We start from the raw sequence: 15,075 nt of genomic DNA on the forward strand, positions 1-15,075 counted from the left end.
CACTACTTTTACACCAGAACAAAGAGAAGATTCTGTTTTGGGGAAGAAACTTCACTCCGTCTGGAATTTGACATTTTTCGTTGGGCAAGCTTGGCTGTCCGTCCGCCGTCTGTCTCAGGGACTCTGTTTCGCTCTGACCCGCGGGCCTTCTCAGCCGCCCGGCTTTGCTCTTCCAAAGCACCAGCTGCTCCCACGTAATTTTTTCCTCTAGTTGAACTTTCAAATAAATTTTGTCAAGATCAAAAAGAAACTCATTGAAATTTGGGTAGGAATTACATTTTAAGATGAAAGGGGGGGAAGTTGGTATCTTACCACCCAGGAGCGTTCACGTTCTGTCGTGTTTATTACGTATTGTTCTTGTGTTTGTTTTATGTGACGCTGTTGTGTATTATCTTGTTTTGTAACTGTGAATAGGAGATTTTATTTTCCGACTTTTTCCCCAGTTTATTGGACTTTGGTGGCTTCTGCCCCCACCCCGCCCACCGCACTCCCCTCCACTGCAGGCACCGTGCTGCGGCTCACATAGCCGGCCTGGGCCTAGGCAGGGCTGAAGCAGGTGCAGGCAGCCGAGGCTGGGGCCTGGCTCTGTCAGCCTGTGCAGCACCCACTCTGGGGTTCACCAGAGCTGTCTGGGGTTCAGCGTGCCCCGAGCTGAGGGTAACGGGCTCCTGTGACGCCGCTGTGGGGCGGAGGCTAGGTCTCCACTCTTGACCGGGGTCTAGAGAGCCCCTCACAGTGGGCAGCCAGCCGGACCAGGGGAGCATCGGGAGGCAAGGTCGAGATACGTGCCGGCCACAGCCCTGCAGCAGGAAAGGTGTGTCTCTGGGGGCGGGGTGGAGTCCCAGAGGCCCGGGACCTGGACGCGGTGCTCTGCACAGCAGGCAGGATCCAGGCCCGTCCTGCACCCCAGCCCTCTGGCCCCTGGCCTGTCTTAACCGCTGGGTGGGTTTCTGCCCTCGCCAGCCGGGACTGCTCCACCCCACGCCCGGCGTGCCCCCTGCCCCGCAGCACTCTTTCTTCCTTTCTCCTCGCTGGCACAAGAGCTGGGCTGGAGACGCCACTGGAGCTCACCCTGGGCCCCTGTGGTGCCTGCTGTCCATGTTCGGGTGGGTGGGCCTGGCCACCCTCCCTTAACCTAGGCCCATCAGGACACCCATCAGGGTCCGAGTCAGGACACTTGCTATGAGGCAGGGCACGGGTGGGGTGGGGCTGTTCCCCAGCTGTGGGGCCCAGGGACCCTTTTCTGGCCCCACCCGGGGTGAGGTGCCTACGCCCAGCCTCTTGCTCCTGCAGAAGGGCCAGCTGAGCGGTTACCTGGGGAGGGAGGAAGGCCCGGGCCAGCCTCAGGGGATGAAGCATCCCAAGCCCGGGCACATGCCTGCGTTTCTCCAGTTACTGGGGGAGGAGCCCCCCAGGAACCTCCTGACCCAGATCTTCAGGTGGACCTGGATGGGGGGCAGGTGGGCAGGTGCGGTGGGAGGGGATGAGAGTGGTGGCAGCGGCAGGAGTGCAGTGCCGGGGGCTCTCGGCCTCGCCGCTTTCCCGTGGACCCTGTTTCCGAGCGACGCCTCCTTCCCGGCCTCCCCTTCCCCTCCCCCCCATCTGTGAGGAGCCTGCGCTGTGGTTGCCACGGCAACGCCTCAAAGGATGGCAAGTGATCAGCCCTCCAGAGCGTTGCTGTGCCATCTCGCTGAGTTAGCACAGGAGGAGCCGTTCTGGGGTCCGTGTATCCGTTATGGCGGAAACGCCGCAGGGAGAGTGGCTGTGGCTGAGAGCTCAGAGGTGTCGGGCTCTGGGATGTGAGTCTGGCCCCCAATAGCCTCCACTGGGGCTGCTGGAGACAGCCTTGCCTGCAGCCTGTGCGCTGCTCCGTGTGATCTTTGGTTTTCCACTGGTGGTGAGTGCTGCGTTCTGGCCCTTCCATCACCGACCAGCTCCTTGACCGGCTCACAGCCCCTTCTCCTGAGACGTCCAGGCGCCAGGTCTGGACTCTGGATCTTAGAAACCTGCACCTACGGCATGCTGTGCCCTGGGTGCCAGGCCCAGGCTCTGCATTCCTGGCACACCCTTGATTGTGACTGTGCGGGTGGCATCGGGGAGACACGGGAAGCATCGCTGAAGGCACGCTGGCGGCGGCCATGAGACTTGACGGCATCTGCAGAAGCCCAGCGGCCCGGGCCCAGCTGCTTGTGGTCACTGCGCGCACCAGTCTGAGTTTCCTGAGACGCCACCCTCGCAGCCACACGGCCTCTGGCTTCTGCTCTAGTCTCGTCTCCTCCCACGGCCAGCAGACTGCCTGCCGCCTGCCCGCTCTGACCCCTAGATGTTGTGGAGCTATCCCCATTTGTCAAAGACCCCCTCCCGCAGGCCCCCTCCTCCAGACCCTTGAGCAGCGGCATTTCTTGACTCCATTAGCTGGGACAGAAGTTGGCTTGACGTTAACGTTTTTAAAAAATTGTAGTAAAATAGACACAACACGAAATTTACCAGCTTTACCACTTTTAAGCCTACAGTTCAGTGGCAGTAGTTACATTCACGCTGCTGTGTACCATCACCTCCGTCCGTCTCCGGAACTTTTTCATCTTCCCAAACTGACACTGTCCCCGTGAAGCGCTAACTCCCCACCCCCACCCCCCAGTCCCTGGTAACCGCTGATCTACCTTCTGTCTCTACAAATTTGACTCATCTGCGTATCTCATAAAAGTGGAATCACGATATTTGCTGCTTCGGGACTGGCTTCCCTCACTCAGCACGGTGCCACCCAGGTTTGTCCGTGCAGGAGCCTGTGTCAGCATTTCCTTCCTTTAGAGGCTGAATAAATAGTTTACTGTGTGGATGGACCACAATTTGCGTCTCCGCTCACCCGGCTTGGTTCTCCTTTAGGTGAGTATGAGCCACGCCGCGTGAGCCCGGTGCACAGACTTGCTCGAGTGCCCGCGCTCAGTCCTCCTGGGCGCACACCCCGCAGCGGAGTCTCTGGGTCATATAGTGCCTGGTGATATTTTAGTGGCTCAGCCTTTGGGATGTTTTAAAATAATTTAAGAATTATTTTACTTTCACGTGCTGTCGACACTTGGAGGGAGTGGCTTGCTGCGTTCTGTGACTGGTGTGTCCTTGGGCCATGCAGGAATGAACAGAAGGGACACCTGACAAGAGCCCTGGTTTTCCTTAGGGACCCTCCACTGTGTGCGGACATCACGCACATTAAGTAGGTGGCCAGATGGCCTTCTTGGTAGGTCGGGGTCTCCGGGAGTGACTGGTGAAGATGGCCCTGGCTCTTGCCACGCCCTCTGGAGTGAGGTGGTGCCTCGGTATGCCATCCTGCTCTGGACGGCCCAGGGGCAGGTAGGGGACCACTCAGCCCTGAGTGTGAGCATCGTGGCGGCCCCTCTGTCCTGGCTGACTGGTCAGTGAGCTGCCGGACCTCAGGGAGTGGCTCTCGCCCCCAGGATGGTCCAGGGCTCTGTCTGCGACCCACAGAAGCTTCGGGCTCCTGCCGTCTTCACGGGACCAGTCTTGAAAGTCAGCCCGTAGCATTTCAGTGGGACATTGGTGGGCAGGGGCCCTTGTCCACCTGTGGGAGACAGCTGTGAAGTTCTGTGTTCTCCAGGAGGGTCTGGGTCGGGGACGGGGGTCTCCAGGGCTCCCGGCTGTGCCAGGCTCAGTGGCCTGGAGGGATGAATGCTGAGGATGAAACAGACGGAGCCCCCAGGGAGGCCGGGTGGGGAGCGGACAAGGTGCTGGTCAGAGAAGCAGAGGGGCCCTGCCTGCAGCAGAGTCACAATCAGGAGGTCAGGGCCCAGCTGGAGGGGGTGGCCGGGGAGGCAGGGGCCACAGGGTGGGTGGTACCGCCTCCTCCCTCTCGCCACCACGGGAGCTGACACCACGTCGGGGGTGGTCTGCTCCGGGCCCCCTCACTGAGGCTGAAGCTGGGACGGGACCCGCAGGTGTCCAGCACTCTCCTCTCCTGGTCATCACCACCTGCATCTGTGTTTGGCAGCCTCCCCTCGGGGCAGCATCCGAGACCACTTGTCGCCCGCTTCCAGGTGGCCCAGCGCTGGGTGCACTTCCCGGCCCCTCCGGTCACCCGAGCTTTGCTTCTGTGCCTTAAATTGGCCGTTTCCCACGTGACTGATCCCAGGAGGAGGACGTCCACGTCCACTTCCCATTCTCGTCCAGATGGCGGATGAGGGTCGGCACCTTGACCCGGCTGCCCGGGAGCCAAGGCCAGAAGGTACCTGGTCTTGAGCCGAACGGCTTGGGTAGACCGAGTGGGTGGATGGACGAGGGTGAGCCGACGGCCCCCTGGTGTGTCCCAAGTGTGGAGGAAGCTCCTTGGCCAGACCACGCCCGGGGGAGGCGGCTCCCTAGAAGGTGGGAGTGGTGGTACCATTGCTCCAGGCCGCTCACCTGGGCCTCAGCTCCATTTGTAACAGAGCCCCAATGGCCCGTCCCCACCGGGGGGTCTGGCTGCCCATTATATTCGCCCTTGGGGGAGCCTGGTGACTTTGCACGCCTCCCCAGGATCACAGGGGCCCGTGTTCCAGGCCGCGCCGTCCACAGTGCTGGGCCGTGCACCGCATCCCTTCCCTGACCACGCTGCCCCACGGGCTCTGCCGCCACGTGGAGCTGGCCCGGGGTCCGCCCTGTACCACCGACTGAGCCCCCCAAGCCCGTTCCACACCCCATCCCCAGGCTTCACATCTTTTTTTTTTAACTTTTAATTTTGATCAAACATACACACAAATGGAAGGAGAATACTGACCCACACACCATCTCCCAGAGTCACCCGTCCTGGGTCGGAGCTGCTCTGGTCACCCTCCCGCCCACGCGCTGGGCGATTTTTCCCCCTAAACGTTTCAGTGCGCACCCCCGAGAGACAAGGGCTCTTTCCTCGCACATAACCACAGTACCTTTCACACCCAAATGCTTAACAGTCCCTGATGTGACACCTCCCGATGGCCCCGTGGACGTTTTGTGATCATTTATCATCATTATTCGATTGAACGGCGGACAGTGTTGGCCGGAGCCCCTCCTAGGCCCCCCGCCTCTGTTTCCTCATAGCTGCTTTGCTGAGGGTCCAGGTCCTCTGGGTCCTGAGCTCCCCCCGCAGCTTTGACCCCCACCCGGGCTGCTGTGTGAGCTGGCCGTGATCTCGCCCGGCCAGCTCCCACCCCGTTGGGCTTGGCGGCAGGAGCTCCGTCCTGGGGGCTCCTGTGTCTGGGTCACCCTTCCGAGGCTGGCGGCCACTGGTGACTGTCGCCGCCCTCACTTCCACAGAGCTGGTGTGCCGGGGGGGTCCTCACCCCGACACTTTTTCATCCCTAATCAGCTGAAATAATTAAAAAAAAAAAAAAACTTTCTCTGCCGATTACGACAGAACCCATTGGGGGTGGAGCTCATCTAGACAGGAGGTGCCTCTTCCCCTCTTCTGTCCAGTTTTCACAGGACGGGGTTGGCTCCAGGTCCTCTGAAGACTGCAGAGCGGTTTCGCTGTGACCCCTCCGCTGGGGTCGGGTCCCCTGCAGTCACGGTGCTCTACTGGCACTCGACGGGCCCCACTGCTGGCTCCTGAGTCCCTCCCACGGGCCTGCGGTCCTGGACGGCCTCCTCGCCTGCCGGGGCAACAGTGCTCTGTCCTCCAGGAAATGAAGCCTCAGTCTCTCCGTGGCACCCTGGTCCTTCCGGTGACAGGGGGCCGACACAGAGCTAGCACAGCGGGGCTGCTCCTGGACTGGCCGCCCTGCGGGGCTCCGGTGGGCGGGGCTCCGGTGGGCGGGGCTCCGAGACGCCCGTGGAACATCCTCTGAAGGTGTCTGAAGGCACTTGAAGTAGTTCCTCTGGGCGTGGCCTCCTGCGGTCCACTGCGCGTTTTACCTTGCTCCCAATTTTTAGAGACTGCCTTCTACGTTGAATGTAATGATCACGTCAGGCCCTCGCGTGGTGCCGCACTAGGGTCGGTCAGGCGAGGCACGTTCGGGAGTCCGCCCTCGACTGCTGTTCCTTCTGCCCCGTCCCCGCCGCCCTCCTGAGAGCGTCCCTGTGACAGAGGTCGGTCTATGTGTCCGTCACCTTCTTTCCGATGTGTTCATGCGACCTGCTGCTTGAGTGCGCGGCGGCCGGCCTGCCCCGCACGCTGCCTCGTGCTGTGCTGTAGACTTGATGGGTTTCTGGGGAGCACGCTCTACCCACAGAAGCCAGTCCCAGCCTCTGCCTGTGCAGCCGCGGGGCAGGCGTGACTGAGCCCCGTGGCAGCGGCAGCAGGTGTGTCAGTCGTGGAGTCAGAGGTCCTAAGATAGGTCAGCCCTGGGCCGGAGGCGCGGTGCGGCAGGGCGGGTCCTTCTGGAGCCTCGGGAGAACCCGCCTTTTCTGGCTTCCATGGGCGCCATGTCCTGGCTTCTGGCCACGCCTCCCTCCGACCTCTGCTCCTTTGTCCCCTCCTCCCTGACTCTGACCCTCCTGCCTCCTGTTTCCTCCAAAGACCCTGCGACTTCCCCGTCCCCGCTGGGCCGCTCAGAATAATCCCAGCATCCTCCACACAGCCCCGGCTGCAGGGCCCCTTTTGCCCCATGAGGTGGCACGTTCCAGGGGCTGGGACGCGGACACGTCAGGGGACCATGGTTCTGAGACCACACGCGTCCCTGGTGAGCGTGAGGCCGCTTCCCAGCTCGGCCGTCGTGGGCCGACCGCGATTGTCCTGCCTCACGCGGGGGCCAGCGTATCCTTGGGTCGGCTCCTAGGACGGGCTGCGCGGTTGGAGGACGGACACGTGTGTGATGCCGCCTGCAGGCTCGCACGCCCCCTGGGCACCTGCCCGGACTGGGTCCCTGACAGCCCCACAGGCGAGAAACGGCATCTCCGGTAGCCTTCCTTCGCATTTCCTTTATGGTAAGCGAGGCTGAGCATGTTTTTTACATGTTAGAAGGCTGTTTGCACGTCCTTTGCCCGTTTTTCTGTTGGGCTGATGGTCTTTTTAATTTTTAATGCCTCATTATGTATTAGTGATATTGACCTTTTATTTCTAAGTTGTAAATGTTTTTTGCTGTTTATTATTTGTGTTTTTGTTTCCTCCTGTAAAGCATTTTTGCTTTTACCCAGTCGTGTTTGTCCGTCTCTTTCCTTGTTGCTTTTAGATTTGGGGCCCCAGGAATGTCTCCCCCTCCCCGGTGCGGAGGACCCCATCCTGCTTGCTTCATCACGTTTGTGTTTCCGCGTCCGTGTTAAAACGACGATGCATTTGGAATCTATCCGGGCTTGTAGTGTCACGAATGAATCATATGTTTAATTTTTTATGTAGCTATTCAGTCATGCCAACCCGCTTATTATATAAAACGTCTATTTTCCCCATAAATTTGAGGGGCCGCCTTTATCATGTACTGAGTCTCCTCACGCAGTCGGGTCTGTTTCTGGGTTTCGTCTGCAGGCCGTCGGCCCGGCGTCTGTCCTGCCCTAGGACCGCGCTCTGTCGGGGGCTTATGTCACACACCCGTGTGCCCGCTGGGGCTCGCGTCCTGCCTGCTCTCCTTTTAGATTTTTTCGTGGCTATTTTTGCCTTATTGTCTTCTCCTATGACTCGTACCGCTGACTTGTCAGCTCCAGGTAAAAGCAGAACAGAACCCTGGTGGGGTTTTCGCTGGCGCCGTGTTGAGGTGGTGAGGCGACTTCGGAGGGTCCGCAGGTGACAGAGCTGAGCCCCCGCCGGCCACGCCCGGCTGCCCGGCTGCTCACGTCTGCTCCTGTCCTCCCGGAGGTTTCCCTGACGTGGCTTTTGCTGACGTGTTTTATCTGTTTTGCTTTTATGGAAGCATTCTCTCCCATTAAACCTTCAGACTGGGTTTTGTGGGCGCGTCTGGAGGCTGTCGGCGTTTCTAGGCTGATTTCACAACCTGCCGTTTGACTGACTTTTCTCTGATTATAGCAGTTTCTCCGTTGCCTGTTTTGATTCCGTCGAATCCGGAAACAAACCCAAATCATCTGCAAGCGGAGCTGGTTTTACATCTTTCTTCCCAGTTTTGGCCACGAATCTGGGGTGGAAGCTGCGGGGGGACCCACTGCACTCTGGTTCTACCCCTCATTTGCAAGGTGGGGGCAGTAGAAGGCCTGCCCCCAGGGGTGCTGTAGGGTTAGGTGAGGAAACGCGTGTTGACCCCCCCAGGCCGGTGCCTGCACGCAGGGTTCCTGGCCCAGGGGCCGCCTGAGCTTCTGGAGGCAGGGGTCTGGCCAAACCATTTCCCCTGGCCTGGAGGGGAGGTTCCTCTGGATGGCATGAGGCCTTCTGCGTCCCGTATTTACTGAAATATGCGTTACCCTGTACCAGGCCTGCCCTGGGCGCTGGGGAGACATCTGGGAACAAGACAGACTCCCAGCTCTGGGGCTGATCCGTTGGAGACACGAGCAGGTCACCAAATGACTGTGACACTCGAGGTGAGGACACTGGACTTAAAACACAGCTGGTGAGGGAGGAGGCAGGCATGCGGGGGGCGGCCAGGACTGAGGGCTTGTCCTCCGCCAGGCGGGGAGCGGCCTCAGGCAAGCAGAGGTCGGCTGCCTCTGTCTTCCTGCACTAGTCTGATCCTTGGGCTGCCCGCCCGTCCTGGGGAGACTGACCCCTGCCCTCCCTGCCCCATGGGGTCTAGACGTGGGTCCCGATGGCGGTGCGGGCGGGGCTCCTTCTGCCCCCTCATGGCCTCAGAGTGGCTGCTGCACCCCTGCTGAGACTGCTATGGCCTGGGGCTGCCCTTCCAGCTCCGGGCTGTCCAGGAACTGGGCTCTCCTGAGCACCTCCCTTCTGGGCGGCAAGTCCTGGGCTGTGACAGGTGTTCAGGGTCTTTCCATCCTCTGTCCACCTGCCCCCCACCCTTCCTGGCATTCTGGCTGCACGGCCAGGCCTCGGAGCTGGGGTCTGAAACCTGGAGCGGGGGACTCACCCTGGTCCCTTAGCGGCCAGGGTGACGCGGGCCAGGACGCTCCTCTCCAGCCGGGCCAAGGGAGTGAAGGTCCCTGCCGGAGGTTTGCAGATGGTGCCCTGGGGCTGCAGTCAGGACAGCCTGAAATGGCCTATTTCAGACCAGGGTTCCTTTGCGGCTCATGTCTTCTCTGACTTATGGGAATGTTGTGTTCTGTGCTGTAAACGTCTTATGTTTTTATAATATTAAAGTGATGCATCCCCACTGTGTCCCTAAATCTGAGTACAACTGACAGCCCAGGAAGATGGTGGTGATTAACACCCTCGAATGTCCTGGGGGCGCCATGTGCTCCCACGGTGTGTGCACCCCAGGCGAGGGCGCTGGGCTGTCGTGGGTGGAGGGCTGCGTGAGAACCCCTCAGGGGGGCTAAACGCAGCCTGTAGCCAACGCCGTGCCTCTCAGGTGTGTGGGCTTCCTTGTGCTGGGCCTGCGGGGTCACCGTGTGGCTGCTCCCCTGGTGTCCGCTGTGCCCTGGGGGGGCCTGCAGTGCTCAGGGGTGTCCTTTGTGTGGAAGGGAGGGCGTCCGCTGTGCTGGGAGATCAGCCGTGCCTGGAGGGCCCAGGGGCAGCCCAGGCAGGACCAGGAGGTGGTTCCACTGTGATGTCAGAGGCTTTCGGGCCTGCAGGCTGGCATTTGCTTTCTGGGAAACAAAAATTACTTGGAAAGAACAGGAGCTTGGGGTGAATCAGTAAATCTGCAAAACATGTGAACAACATTCAGCTAAAATGGCCCTCACCCCCATCAGTCCCCCTGCGGCCTGGGGTGTGTCGCACGGAGGCCCCGGGGCTGCAGGGGTTGTGTCTGAGATCTAATTCCATTTCCTCTTCGTTTATCTTAAGATTGTGGGAGGAAGCGGCTCAGAAGCCGGATTCCAACGGAGGAAATGGTTTGATGGTTTCACGGGCCCTGTGTCAGCCCGCAGCTGCCTCGTGGAGGCCGGGGGCTTCCGCTTCCCGGTCCCTGCTGCCCCGCGGGAGCTGCGGCGCGAGGTCCGTCTGCACAGGGAGGCCCCAAGCCCCAGAGCTTTTCCCCCTGCTGATGGGGGCATCTCCAGCTGGGCCGCTGGGGGGCCAGCCCTTGTCGGCCGCCCCCACCAGAGAGCAGCCGCTGCGTTGTCTCTGAGGGGAGCCCCGCACCATCTCCACTCCTCACTGAGTGTGCCCACCGGCCGCACCTCTGAGGGCTGCTCTCAGGCTGGCCTGCGGCTGTGCGGCCAGCCCCCTGGCCTGGGTCTGTCGTTGCTGAAGGAGCTTTCAGAGGGCACGGGCCTGGCGGGGACACTAGGGAAGGGAGGAGGGGCAGGTGCCAGCAGATGCCAGCAGACTTGTCACGGGCCCTGCGGGGACACAGGGTGTCTCACAGCCAGGCCAGCGCAAAGGCCTGGGGAGGGTATCCGTGTCCTGGGGCGGCCGAGATACCCCAGCACTACGCCCGGGGGACGTGGAACAGCAGAAGCGTGTCCACCCCCAGTCCAGAGGCTGCGGCCCTACCTGGAAGGCCCCCAGGGCTGGTCCTCCTGGAGGCTGGGGGGAGGCGGGACTTCACCTTTCCTCTCCCAGGGTTTCCAGACAATTAAAGCGACGAAAGACAGGTGAGCAGGAGAAAGGCCTGCACATCTGTCTGACGTGTTCCCGGGAAATGGGAGCCCTGGTGGGAGACGAAGACCCAGGGGAGGGGCCAGACCCGACGACGCGGCAGCGCTGGGGGCAGGGCTGTGTGAGGCCGAGGGCGACAGTTCCTTTAACGAGGTCGCTGTGCACAGGTCTCTCGGCCTCAGCGTCCCATCCGTGAGGATGAGAGTGCTGTTTCCTCCTGGTGGCGGGGAGACATTTTCTCTACGGGGCAACTCCTTACTTCCGGGAGAAAACGGAGTTCCGGGTGCCTGTGGCCCTGCTGTTGCGTGAGTCTCTTTAGCTGGAAGCAGTCGTGGGCCCGAGGGCAGGTTTCGGGGTGGAGCCGTCTTCTCCCCACCCTCCCGGGCACCTTCGCAGCTGCCTCCCTGTCCAGAGCAGAGCTGTGAGCTGCTTCACGTCGCTGCCAACCAAGTTCTTAGTCGTCAGAATAGGTCAGTTTAGTTCAGCAGCCGAGTCTCGTTTGGGGGGGGGGTCTCCCCACCAGAGTGAGGGAGTCTTCTGTGTGGCCTGGGCGGTCAGTGATTAATGAGGGGTCTCTCCCTGCAGGGCCTGCACCCTGAGAGTGGGCAGCTGGGGACACTTCCAGGCAGGGGGCCTGTGCGCCCTGTGATGCTGGAAGAGGGCCGTGGCCGTTCTGACGGGCCCCAGGCCTGCGGCTGGAATGTCCGCGGCGCCCGCCAGCCCCGCAGCAGAGGCGGCCACTCCTGATGTGCTGTGGTTTCTCTGATGTTTATGCTGAGAAGTCCAGCCTCGGCTTGTAGAGCAGTTTTCATTTTCGGTGATGCCAAGTCCAAAGGGTGGGGGAGACACTGGGAGTGTTAATCACTGGCCGAACCGTGGCAGCTCGACCCCCCACAGGGTGTGCTGTGCTTTTGCTGAAACGGGACTCTCTCTGCAATCACCCCCGTTCCTACTGAAGGTAACTGACGGCTGCTTTGTTTGCAAAGTAAGTCTCGTCTTGTTAGACTTGCCCTGATCACGGACGTAAGTGCAGCGGCAGCAGGTTGGCCGCGAAGGCTCTTCTAAGTCTGCTTTGCTGGAACTCTTACCAGGAATTCCACGTTCGACTTTTAAAAGCCTTTCAAAGCTCAGAAGCCAAGCCAGCAGCTTGTCACCAGACTGTGCCTCCAGTACCCATGAATTTGGGTGAATTCCTCTCCTCTCAAGGTCCCTAAGATAATCCTGAGCTCCCTGGGCCTGCTGAGAAGTGCCCGTTACTCACCTTTAAGGTCACTAACCCCGTAAGCCAGGCACCAGGCTGAGCTTCATGGGGCCTTGCAAGCATTGCTCCCTAAAGTCCACCTTAGTTTCTGCTCAAATCTGATTTGAGCATCTGGTATTTTCACCTGTAAACATCTTTGTCCCGAACAGTTTCCCTGCACATCTAATTGGCCATAAAAGATAAACTAACTGTGTGGCAGTTCGGTTTGACAGTTGAGTTTCAAAGCCACAGAAGCCAGACTGCAAACTACACTAGACAGTGATGTCGGTGGGCGGGTCCTTTCTGAGCACAGACGCCCCTCCCACCCAACAAAACCAGAAGTTTCCCAACCTACAGCAAATGGAAAGGAGGCAGCAACGAACTCACAGCCATCTCGGCACTAATTATCGATTATTTAGCTAAGTCAGATACAGTGCCTCACACCGTCTTTCCCAAATGTTTGGTGCAGTTTTAGAGGCTGGGGGCAACGGAAGACTCGGCTCCTCCCGCTCCCCTGAGGGAAGTGGTTCCGTGACTCCTGATGAGTGTAACTTCCTTGGAAGCGGTGAGACCTTTTTGCTGTTTGATGGTGGAGAACGTGATGCAGACAGGATTCTGGTGCTTGGCCCGGGATCCCGCTTAGACGCTTTGCAGAAGGACAGGGACCGGGCACAGGACGGAGCGTTTCGGGGACGTCCAGGCGCCTACTACCAGGCACGTACGTCCCGTACAGCGACAGGAAGCAGCAGCGTCCAGCATGTGTTTCACTTCCAGGAAAATCCAGAGAGACTCAGAGCAGATTTTTTTATATAGGAGGAATTTATGTCCGACGTTGAGTCCTTGATGGCTGACTCTGAGAGGAAGCAGCAGTGTTCTCTCTGAGATGTGCCCCAGCGCAGCTGTAACCATGAGTCTGCACACGTTTTAAACACATTCGAGTGTTTTTGTGTTTTTATTTTTTACAATGAAATCCTTACAAATGTTTGTTACTGATCCTCATGTTTCAGTAAGTCCTTCTGCATGCCTCTCTTTTACTTCATCTTCACTAGTTTATCTTGCACGGCAGAATTGTCTTACGGCCGATTAGCTGTGCGACGAGGCCAGTTGAAGCGAAGATTCTCACGGTGAAAATGCCGAGAGCCACTTGATCTCGTTATTTTGAAGTGTGAGCTTCCAGTCGGGTCTTGGTAACATGACCCCTGTTATAAATCATGCCCTGTTACAAGGAGAACGTATTCTTACCGACCTTGTGTAAAACCTGTACTTATGAAAATAGAGTATTTAATAAAGGTTTCTAAGTTTTGGAGGGATCAGGTTGGGAGGAAAGATAAACGTCTTGATTCTGTTTACGAAGGTGTGATTTGCCAGGTTGCTGTAAGCCGTCAACAGCCTAAGAAAGAGACCAAAAGAGATTCTTAAGCCTGAAAAACAAAACATTAAGGAAGCAGCAGTGCTCCAAACAGAAGTCATGAAGATGGTAACCACCTTCCTGAGCTTATGTAGTCCTTCTCTTGCTCGATCTTGGGTTAGTAGCTTGATGAACCCATCCTTTGTCCCGTCAGGGCTGTAGGAGGTCTCACCGAGGCCAGCGGTCTGATTATAAATCGTCCAGACGCCTGTGCTCTAGGGTCCTCGTCAGAGTCCTTTCTGTGAACTTTTTGAAGAGGAGGCCCTGCTGTCTATGGTGGATTGTAAAAGCGTCCAGGAAGGTGTCAGCGCAGAACAGTAACTGTCTGTAAATGACCGATGGCTGAAAACAGCCACAGTCAGAGATCTGACGAGTTCATTGCAGAAGTGACGCAGCTGACACCGAAGGTGCTGGGTTCTGTGCCGCGTAACGTTTATGATAATCACTGGAGTTGTGACATTGCACGAACAGTGAGGCGTTGAAGAATCTCTGGACATTCTGTCTAATTCTGGAAACACTGGCCTGTAAGTAGCCTGTGTCCACACCAGTATAAGCTAGAGCAGGCTTATCACCAGCTTTTATTTGGCAATGCTTTCTGTGTAACTTAGCATGTTAGATAAGCCTCACTGGTTTAATCTCTCTATTTTTATATAAAGGCACAATTGCAAATCTTTTGAGATTCTCCAGGGGCCCTCTTGAAAATCCTAAAGTTAGTTCGGGGTCAAAAAATACTTTATTTCAAATTTGATTTTCGGACATTTGTAAAAATGTCAAAAGGTTGAAACACAGTTAAGGAAGATTGCAGGTCATCGTGAAACAGTATTTAGCCATTGAACCAAAGTGACAAAGACTTTAAAGGCAAATACAGGAAATCACATACTTTAGGGGAAAAAGCTTAGTTCTTTTAATATTGAGAAGGCACAGCTTTTCTAAGTAATCAAAGACTGATAAGACAGCATGGAGCACAGGAAGTTACTTGGAGAAAACGCAGAATCTTTGTTTTCTAGGCCATCCGCCCCAAGGGCAGTGTCTACTAGAGTGGGTGGCGTTGCTCTGGCCGGCGCTGGGTCCCTGTGATCCGGGGCCGGGTCCCTGTGATTGGGTGAGGGTCCCTGTGATCGGGGGAGGGTCCCTGTGATTGGGTGAGGGTCCTTGTGATTGGGTGAGGGTCCCTGTGATCGGGGGAGGGTCCCTGTGATCCGGGGCCAGGTCCCTGTGATCGGGGTCAGGTCCCTGTGATTGGGGGAGGGTCCCTGTGATTCGAGGCCAGGTCCCTGTGATTGGGTGAGGGTCCCTGTGATCGGGGGAGGGTCCCTGTGATTGGGGAAGTGTCCCTGTGATCCGGGGGTCAGGTGCCTGTGATCGGGGTCGGGTCCCTGTGATTGGGGGAGGGTCCCTGTGATTCGAGGCCAGGTCCCTGTGATTGGGTGAGGGTCCCTGTGATCGGGGGAGGGTCCCTGTGATTGGGGGAGTGTCCCTGTGATCCAGGGGTCAGGTGCCTGTGATCGGGGTCGGGTCCCTGTGGTTGGAGGAGGGTCCCTGTGATCCGGGGCCGGGTCCCTGTGATCGGGGGAGGGTCCCTGTGATCCGGGGCCGGGTCCCTGTGATCGGGGGAGGGTCCCTGTGGCCGGGGGCTGGGTCCCTGTGATTGGGGCCGGGTCTCTGTGATCTGGGGCTGGCCATCAGTCAGAACAGGCTCTGATATTCCTCTGGGACTTCAGGTTTCTGCATCAGGGCTCTCTGGCAAGGACTTGGGGACCTTCATCTCAACAGCGGCGGAATTTTGCTTGTGTTTCTGACTGATGTCTGTCTGATAGGCCATTTGCATGCCCAGGTTGGCAGCCTGCGAAGGCAGCACCTGTCAGC

General features: G+C 58.4%; 1 protein-coding gene across 8 annotated transcripts in view; it reads left to right on the forward strand.

Annotated features, from left to right (window-relative positions):
* The window catches only part of STK32C (serine/threonine kinase 32C), an 89,373-nt gene that overhangs the window by 60,546 nt on the left and 13,752 nt on the right, over positions 1 to 15,075 (forward strand). Inside the window, exon 1 of one of the 8 annotated variants that reach the window (XM_074373360.1) lies at positions 10,723 to 10,866. The exons of 5 other annotated variants lie outside the window; for them this stretch is intronic. The gene's annotated coding sequence lies outside the window, so the exon portion shown is untranslated. Of the gene's footprint in view, positions 1 to 10,722; positions 10,867 to 10,915; positions 11,032 to 13,120; positions 13,734 to 15,075 lie in introns of those variants that run through there. 2 more of the 8 variants (XM_074373359.1, XM_074373361.1) reach the window with 2 other exon arrangements.

Source organism: Camelus bactrianus, chromosome 11 (assembly GCF_048773025.1).
Source record: "Camelus bactrianus isolate YW-2024 breed Bactrian camel chromosome 11, ASM4877302v1, whole genome shotgun sequence".
Taxonomy (NCBI): domain Eukaryota; kingdom Metazoa; phylum Chordata; class Mammalia; order Artiodactyla; family Camelidae; genus Camelus; species Camelus bactrianus.